We start from the raw sequence: 10,090 nt of genomic DNA on the forward strand, positions 1-10,090 counted from the left end.
TTGAGTGGGAAAATTGCGTTTTTTAAACTCGATCTGTCCAATTTATCGCCTCTCAAATGTAAATAAAACACTATAAATAGTTTATATAATGTGTCATTTACATACCTATTTGAAGGTTTGTGTTGAATTTGAATCAGGGTTTTAGGGCGGTGCTAAAGTGATTTTAGAAGTAAACAGAGGCTTTGACAATGATGATTGCATGCAATGATGATTTAAAAAATGACTAGGTATCCCCCTTACCCCCTTCACTGTCCATTTCTTGTTTTTAAAGGATGATAGAAATGTTACACCTGGTGGAGAGAGATTGTAAGACAGAAAAAGTAGCTTTATGCGTGCTGTACGTTACGACATGACATGTCAAGATGTAACGGATGGTCAGTTTCTTTAAACTTTTCTCTAATACTATAGAGTCATTTCCATGTTGATCAACGCTTGAATAGAAACCTAGTTCACACCCCCGATTTTGACGTCCAACGCAGTCGCTAAAGTCCCATTAGTTTTCTTTGTAGCCTTGTTTGAATGTTGCGGTTTACCTTACCCTGGGGACAAGACAAGGAGTTTGGGCTATTCCTAGCTTTGGGACACTACATCGGGAGTCTGTGTATTCAGCCTGATCTCATAGACAAGACGTAACATAATAAATGTAAATCTGGAACACTCATTTGTATTATATGTTACTTTTGGTATGTATGGTTCAGTGCTTAATTTGGTAATCGGGAGATGCCGGAACAAAAAGTGAGAGGGGGATGATCTGGAGAGCTCTGCAGTACCAGGGGTGCATTACTTACTTTTTCTCACCTTCATAATAATATCATTGCATTTGCTTTGTGGCATAGAGCAGTAGAGGCACTTACAGTCGCACACATGGGGAACATTTTAGTAGCCTAAGGGTCAGGGAAAATGTGGCTTTTCTAAATGGATTTCATGCAATTCTCTGTCATTTTACATGACTGGAGACTTTGGCAGATTATTTTTTTATACTGTAAATGAAATGACAGGCTCCTTTGACACTGACAAAGTGAAAATCTGAGATCAATGAAAACTACAATATGTTGTAGGCTACAAAATGAGGAGGAAATTATAGTCCTACAAATGCTTTACAGTTTCAGACTCACCCAATGATGTGCAGCTCACTCACCGGTGATGGCTGACGCTCTCGTGCCAAAAGCCTATATCTCTAGTTTTACTTTGTAAAACAATATTTGGAAGTTGATCAAATATTTTGTTAGCCTACAGCAGACAGATTAGTGTTCTTTTTTTCAGATTCAGCCATTTGCTTTACAAACGGTGTTTTCCCTTTATTGTAATTTGAAATATTCCTTAAATCCTGTTTTATCTGCATGCTGTTTGTTCATTGACAGATTTGCCATGCATTCCTGACTGTAGCCTATTCCTTGTTATTGGGCTACAATCTACAGCTAGGCTAAGAGAGAGACCAGCTTCTCTCTCACCACAGCATGGCCATGCGTTGGCTGCAATGTTGCGCAAATGTTTTAACGAAGAGGCAACTCGAATTAACTTTGATCGCCTTCATTCAAATTTTGACATTGTAAAAAGTGAGTATTCGTTTTCATGCCACGATAGGTACCAGATCTGGCCAAATAGGTTCTGTAATGAAACAGTCCATAACAGAGAGGTGCTGGATCCTGTTCCAATTAAGCACTGGTATGGTTACATATGACAGAAGGTTACTTAAGGCAAAAAACGAAAGGATGGTGGTTGGTAGTGGTGGGCATAAATGTGAACATCTAGCAACCCAAATGTTGCGTGTTCGTTTGAACCTCATCACAGACAACTTTATAGCATTTTTGCTAATTAGCAACTTTAACTACTTCTTAGCTACTTTGCAATGACTTAAAACATTTATGTGGAAACTAGTCCTGTGCATAGAGTTCGTTTAACTTTGCACTCATTGGTATCATTGGTATTTATCATTGGTATTTATTTTGTTACTACCGTGGAATTACCCATTTATTAATACGCCGTCTGGAACATAAGTGTTTGACAATTGTAGATAACCTGAGAGGACCTGAGAGGACCATTTCCAGAATCAAACACTGTCATGTTCCAGACGGTGTATTTAGAAATTCAGTCTGGTCCCCAGGCAACTAGCTAGCTATCATCACTAAGAGTCCGTTTGCTGTTGAGTGACTGCTTAAGTTAGCTGTTAGCTAACGATAATACACAGGGGGCGTAGAGACTGTCACCGCTTTTTGAGTCATCACCGCTCAACGTGATTGATTTATGGGATCAATATCATGCCAAATGTATTCGCAAATGTAAGATACCAATCCACAAATGTAAATCACCAATCCACAAATGGCGCGATGGGTAATGATGCTTCGATGGTGTCTTGTCGATGTGTGCAGAGTGTCCCTGGTTCAATGCCAGGTTGGGGCGAGGAGAGTGACGGATGCAAAAGTTTGATCCCATATCCTATACCGAGGTAAAGACAGTTCCAGGTTGGATATTCGCCTGTAGTTTTCCTTACGTCCACCAACAGCAGTTAGGGACCGTCAACATAGTGACAAATCACATTTTTTGAATTTCAATAGCTCTTTAACCATTACTCCAAACATTTTCAAAACTGGTTGTAGCTAACCCAGTGGCATGAGAGCTGGTGAGGTTGACTGCAGTGGGTTTGCTGGTCAATACATATACTGAACATGTAACCACAGTAAAGGTGGCCAGTAAATCAATGAATAAAAATATAATATTGACAAATTAAACATGAGACCTTTTCCAAAATGTCAACAGACACTTAACTTCAATTAAGTATGAAACATTTCACTGTGTTAACTTTCTCTTTATCCCTGGTTGATGTACATGTCAGAGCCTCTTCAGTGTGGATGGGGTATAGCATACATTTTCAACAACAAAGACTACACTTCCAGTTTGTGTTCTTTACTCTGTTGAACTCTGTTGTCTTCATTCCTAGGCACAGCACATGGAACCTCAGTTGGCATTCAATCAAAACAAAACAGGAAAATAAAAGTAGCATATAGGATCCAACCCTATCACAGAGTGAATTAATGTACGGCCGTGGCCAAATGTTTTGAGAATGACACAAATATTAATTTTCACAAAGTCTGCTGCCTCAGTTTGTATGATGGCAATTTGCATATACTCCAGAATGTTATGAAGAGTGATCAGATATTCATTAGGCCCTAATCTATGGATACAGGCAAGGATATTGTTGCCAGTAAGATTGCACCTAAATCAACCATTTATCGAATCATCAAGAACTTCAAGCAGAGCTGTTCAATTGTTGTGTAGAAGGCTTCAGGGCACCCAAGAAAGTCCAGCAAGTGCCAGGACCGTCTCCTAAAGTTGATTCAGCTGTGGGATCGGGTGCACCACCAGTACAGAGCTTGCTCAGGAATGGCAGCAGGAAGGTGTGAGTGTATCTGCACGCACAGTGAGGCAAAGACTTTTGGATGATGGCCTGGTGTCAAGAAGGGCAGCAAAGAAACCACTTCTCTCCAGGAAAAACATCAGGGACAGACTGATATTCTGCAAAAGGTACAGGGATTGGACTGCTGAGGACCGGCGGACTGTCATTTTTTCTGAATCCCCTTTCCGATTGTTTGGGTCATCCGGAAAAAAGCTTGTCCGGAGAAGACAAGGTGAGTGTTACCATCAGTCCTGTGTCACGCCAACAGTAAAGCATCCTGAGACCATTCATGTGTGTGGCCTCACTCACAATTTTGCCTAAGAACACAGCCATGAATAAATAATGGTACCAACACATCCTTCGAGAGCAACTTCTCCCAACCATCCAGGAACAGTTTGGTGACGAACAATGTCTTTTCCAGCATGATGGAGCACCTTGCCATAAGGAAAAAAGTAAGTGGCTCGGAGAACAAAAATCGATATTTTGGGTCCATAGCCAGGAAACTCCCCAGACCGTAATCCCATTGAGAAAGTGTAGTCAATCCTCAAGAGCCTGGTGGACAAACAAAACCCACAAATTCTGACAAACTCCAAGCATTGATTATGCAAGAATGGGCTGCCATCAGTCAGGACGTGGCCCAGAAGTTAATTGACAGCATGCCAGGGCGGATTGCGTCTTGAAAAAGAAGGGTCAACACTGCAAATATCGACTCTTTGCATCAACTTCATGTAATTGTTAATAAAAGCCTTTGACACTTATGAAATGCTTGTAATTATACTTCAGTATTCCATAGTAACATCTGACAAAAATATCTAAAGACACTGAAGCAGCAAACGTTGTGGAAATTAATATTTGTGTCATTCTCAAAAAGTTTGGCCACGACTGTAGTGTTTGTAGACTTTAAGAAAAAAATATCAAGTGACAGTTTCAGCAGTACGTGCTTAAAGAAAGTCATATCACAAAGATCCCAGATGACAGTGCCCACCAACTCTATGACAATAACAAATTGTAAGCACCAAAGTGTGTTTGTCAAAATAATATCTGAAAATGTCAGTTGTTCAACATAATACTTCTATTTGCAATAGCAATTTATGATACAGTGCCTTGCGAAAGTATTCGGCCCCCTTGAACTTTGCGACCTTTTGCCACATTTCAGGCTTCAAACATAAAGATATAAAACTGTATTTTTTGTGAAGAATCAACAACAAGTGGGACACAATCATGAAGTGGAACGACATTTATTGGATATTTCTAACTTTTTTAACGAATCAAAAACGGAAAAATTGGGCGTGCAAAATTATTCAGCCCCTTTACTTTCAGTGCAGCAAACTCTCTCCAGAAGTTCAGTGAGGATCTCTGAATGATCCAATGTTGACCTAAATGACTAATGATGATAAATACAATCCACCTGTGTGTAATCAAGTCTCCGTATAAATGCACCTGCGCTGTGATAGTCTCAGAGGTCCGTTAAAAGCGCAGAGAGCATCATGAAGAACAAGGAACACACCAGGCAGGTCCGAGATACTGTTGTGAAGAAGTTTAAAGCCGGATTTAGATACAAAAAGATTTCCCAAACTTTAAACATCCCAAGGAGCACTGTGCAAGCGATAATATTGAAATGGAAGGAGTATCAGACCACTGCAAATCTACCAAGACCTGGCCGTCCCTCTAAACTTTCAGCTCATACAAGGAGAAGACTGATCAGAGATGCAGTCAAGAGGCTCATGATCACTCTGGATGAACTGCAGAGATCTACAGCTGTGATGGGAGACTCTGTCCATAGGACAACAATCAGTCATATATTGCACAAATCTGGCCTTTATGGAAGAGTGGCAAGAAGAAAGCCATTTCTTAAAGATATCCATAAAAAGTGTTGTTTAAAGTTTGCCACAAGACACCTGGGAGACACACCAAACATGTGGAAGAAGGTGCTCTGGTCAGATGAAACCAAAAATGGAACTTTTTGGCAACAATGCAAAACGTTATGGTTGGCGTAAAAGCAACACAGCTCATCACCCTGAACACACCATCCCCACTGTCAAACATGGTGGTGGCAGCATCATGGTTTGGGCCTGCTTTTCTTCAGCAGGGACAGGGAAGATGGTTAAAATTGATGGGAAGATGGATGGAGCCAAATACAGGACCATTCTGGAAGAAAACCTGATGGAGTCTGCAAAAGACCTGAGACTGGGACGGAGATTTAAAACATAAAGCAAAATCTACAATGGAATGGTTCAAAAATAAACATATCCAGGTGATAGAATGGCCAAGTCAAAGTCCAGACCTGAATCCAATCGAGAATATGTGGAAAGAACTGAAAACTGCTGTTCACAAATGCTCTCCATCCAACCTCACTGAGCTTGAGCTGTCTTGCAAGGAGGAATGGGAAAGAATTTCAGTCTCTCGATGTGCAAAACTGATAGAGACATACCCCAAGCGACTTACAGCTATAATCGCAGCAAAAGGTGGCGCTACAAAGTATTAACTTAAGGGGGCTGAATAATTTTGCACGCCCAATTTTTCCGTTTTTGATTTGTTAAAAAAGTTTGAAATATCCAATAAATGTCGTTCCACTTCATGATTGTTGTGTCCCACTTGTTGTTGATTCTTCACAAAAAAATACAGTTTTATATCTTTATGTTTGAAGCCTGAAATGTGGCAAAAGGTCGCAAAGTTCAAGGGGGCCGAATACTTTCGCAAGACACTGTATATGCAGTTGAGAAATATTCCATGTACCAACACCACATGTAGGACGGACATAAGACATTCCCACAAACAGTATTTTTTTTTATTTGACCTTTATTCAACCAGGTAAGCCAGTTGAGAACAAGTTCTAATTTACAACTGTTACCTGGCCAAGATAAAGCAAAGCAGTGTGACACAAACAACAACACAGAGTTACACATGGAATAAACAAATGTACAGTCAATAACACAACACAAAAGTCTATATACAGTGTGTGCAAATTAAGTAAGATTAGGGAGGTAAGGAAATAAATAGGCCGCAGTGGCGAAATAATTACAATTTCGCAAATAAACACTGGAGTGAGATGTGCAGAAGATGAATGTGCAAGTAGAGATACTGTGGTGCAAAGGGGGGGAAAATATATATAAATAAAATAATTAACAATGTGGGGATGAGGCAGTTGGATGTGCTATTTACAGATGGGCTACGTACAGGTGCAATGATCTGTAAGCTGCTCTGACAGCTGATGCTTAAAAATAGTGAGGGAGACATGAGTCTCCAGCTTCAGAGATTTTTGCAATTCGTTCCAGTTGCGCAGCAACTCACTGCTTTCCTGAAGACAAACAATGTATACGAAATGCTTCAGTCTGGTTTTAGACCCCATCATAGCACTGAGACGGCACTTGTGAAGGTGGTAAATGACATTTTAATGGCATCGGACCGAGGCTCTGCATCTGTCCTCGTGCTCCTAGACCTTAGTGCTGCTTTTGATACCATCGATCACCACATTCTTTTGGAGAGATTGGAAACCCAAATTGGTCTACACGGACATGTTCTGGCCTGGTTCAGATCTTATCTGTTGGAAAGATATCAGTTTGTCTCTGTGAATGGTTTGTCCTCTGACAAATCAACTGTAAATTTCGGTGTTCCTCAAGGTTCCGTTTTAGGACCACTATTGTTTTCACTATACATTTTACCTCTTGGGGATGTTATTCGAAAACATAATGTTAACTTTCACTGCTATGCGGATGACACACAGCTGTACATTTCAATGAAACATGGTGAAGCCCCAAAATTGCCCTCGCTAGAAGCATGTGTTTCAGACATAAGTGGATGGCTGCAAACTTTCTACTATTAAACTCGGACAAAACAGAGATGCTTGTTCTAGGTCCCAAGAAACAAAGAGATCTTCTGTTGAATCTGACAATTAATCTTAATGGTTGTACAGTCGTCTCAAATAAAACTGTGAAGGACCTCGGCGTTACTCTGGACCCTGATCTCTCTTTTGAAGAACATATCAAGACCATTTCGAGGACAGCTTTTTTCCATCTACGTAATATTGCAAAAATCAGAAACTTTCTGTCCAAAAATGATGCAGAAAAATTAATCCATGCTTTTGTCACTTCTAGGTTAGACTACTGCAATGCTCTACTTTCCGGCTACCCGGATAAAGCACTAAATAAACTTCAGTTAGTGCTAAATACGGCTGCTAGAATCCTGACTAGAACCAAAAAATTTGATCATATTACTCCAGTGCTAGCCTCTCTACACTGGCTTCCTGTCAAAGCAAGGGCTGATTTTAAGGTTTTACTGCTAACCTACAAAGCATTACATGGGCTTGCTCCTACCTATCTCTCTGATTTGGTCCTGCCGTACATACCTACACGTACGCTACGGTCACAAGACGCAGGCCTCCTAATTGTCCCTAGAATTTCTAAGCAAACAGCTGGAGGCAGGGCTTTCTCCTATAGAGCTCAATTTTTATGGAACGGTCTGCCTACCCATGTCAGAGAAGCAAACTTGGTCTCAACCTTTAAGTCTTTACTGAAGACTCATCTCTTCAGTGGGTCATATGATTGAGTGTAGTCTGGCCCAGGAGTGGGAAGGTGAACGGAAAGGCTCTGGAGCAACGAACCGCCCTTGCTGTCTCTGCCTGGCCGGTTCCCCTCTTTCCACTGCGATTCTCTGCCTCTAACCCCATTACAGGGGCTGAGTCACTGGCTTACTGGGGCTCTCTCATGCCGTCCCTGCAGGGGGTCCGTCACCTGAGTGGGTTGATTCACTGTTGTGGTCATCCTGTCTGGGTTGGCGCCCCCCACTTGGGCTGTGCCGTGGCGGAGATCTTTGTGGGCTATACTCAGCCTTGTCTCAGGATGGTAAGTTGGTGGTTGAAGATATCCCTCTAGTGGTGTGGGGGCTGTGCTTTGGCAAAGTAGGTGGGGTTATATCCTTCCTGTTTGGCCCTGTCCGGGGGTGTCCTCGGATGGGGCCACAGTGTCTCCTGTCCCCTCCTGTCTCAGCCTCCAGTATTTATGCTGCAGTAGTTTGTGTCGGGGGGCTAGGGTCAGTTTGTTATATCTGGAGTACTTCTCCTGTCCTATTCGGTGTCCTGTGTGAATCTAAGTGTGCGTTCTCTAATTCTCTCCTTCTTTCTTTCTCTCTCTCGGAGGACCTGAGCCCTAGGACCATGCCCCAGGACTACCTGACATGATGACTCCTTGCTGTCCCCAGTCCACCTGGCCATGCTGCTGCTCCAGTTTCAACTGTTCTGCCTTACTATTATTCGACCATGCTGGTCATTTATGAACATTTGAACATCTTGGCCATGTTCTGTTATAATCTCCACCCAGCCAGAAGAGGATGGGCCACCCCACATATGCTCTCTCTAATTCTCTCTTTCTTTCTCTCTCTCGGAGGACCTGAGCCCTAGGACCGTGCCCCAGGACTACCTGACATGATGGCTCCTTGCTGTCCCCAGTCCACCTGACTGTGCTGCTGCTCCAGTTTCAACTGTTCTGCCTTGTTATTATTCAACCATGCTGGTCATTTATGAACATTTGAACATCTTGGCCATGTTCTGTTATAATCTCCACCCGGCACAGCCAGAAGAGGACTGGCCACCCCACATAGCCTGGTTCCTCTCTAGGTTTCTTCCTAGATTTTGGCCTTTCTAGGGAGTTTTTCCTAGCCACCGTGCTTCTACACCTGCATTGCTTGCTGTTTGGGGTTTTAGGCTGGGTTTCTGTACAGCACTTTGAGATATCAGCTGATGTACGAAGGGCTATATAAATACATTTGATTTTATTTGATTGGCAGCAGAGAACTGGAAGAAAAGCCAGCAAAAGGAGGAATTGGCTTTGGGGGTGATCAGTGAAATATACCCCTGCTGGAGCGCATGCTATGGGTGGGTGCTGCTATAGTGACCAGTGAGCTGAGATAAGGTGGGGCTTTACCTAGCAAGGACGTATAAATGACCTGGAGCCAGTGGGTTTGGCAACGAATATGAAGCGAAGGCCAGCCAACGACAGCATACAGGTCGCAGTGGTGGGTAGTATACGGGGCTTTGTTGACAAAATAGATGGCACTGTGATAGACTGCATCCAATTTGCTGAGTAGAGTGTTGGAGGCTATTTTGTAAATGACATCGCCAAAGTCAAGGATTGTCAATTTTACGAGGGTATGTTTGGCAGCATGAGCGAAGGATGCCTTCTTGCGAAATAGGAATATGATTCTACATTTAATTTTGGATTGGAAATGTCTAATCAGACACCTAGGTATTTGAGGTTGTCAACATATTCTAAGTCCGTCCAGAGAACCGTCCAGAGTAGTGATGCTACGAGGTTATAGATAATTTGTTTGCTTCCTACAAGAGCACAAAACGTGTGCATTGCTAGACATTTTTGAAAAGCCTGTTTTTTTTGTTGTATTTTGAGACAGGCTTGAATAAGTAGCCAATAGACAGAGGGTAGCATAATTTGTCTGATTCTCTGTAACAATGATATGGGAAAAATAATGCATTTTATTTTGTAAAGTGGGTTCTCTTATCAAACAACACAACATTTTCAGTCACTTCCTTGTCTGAAGGACAAGTGGATAAACTGGTTGTCAAGCCCTGCATGTTGTCAAGTCCTGCAAGTCTCATGGAATGTAGGCCTACATTGAGCACCACACATTGGCTGCTACTGTAGGCTAAATGATAGAACAGCTATTTCCATGTTAAAATGTTATGGG

Source organism: Oncorhynchus keta, chromosome 2 (assembly GCF_023373465.1).
Source record: "Oncorhynchus keta strain PuntledgeMale-10-30-2019 chromosome 2, Oket_V2, whole genome shotgun sequence".
Taxonomy (NCBI): Eukaryota; Metazoa; Chordata; class Actinopteri; order Salmoniformes; family Salmonidae; genus Oncorhynchus; species Oncorhynchus keta.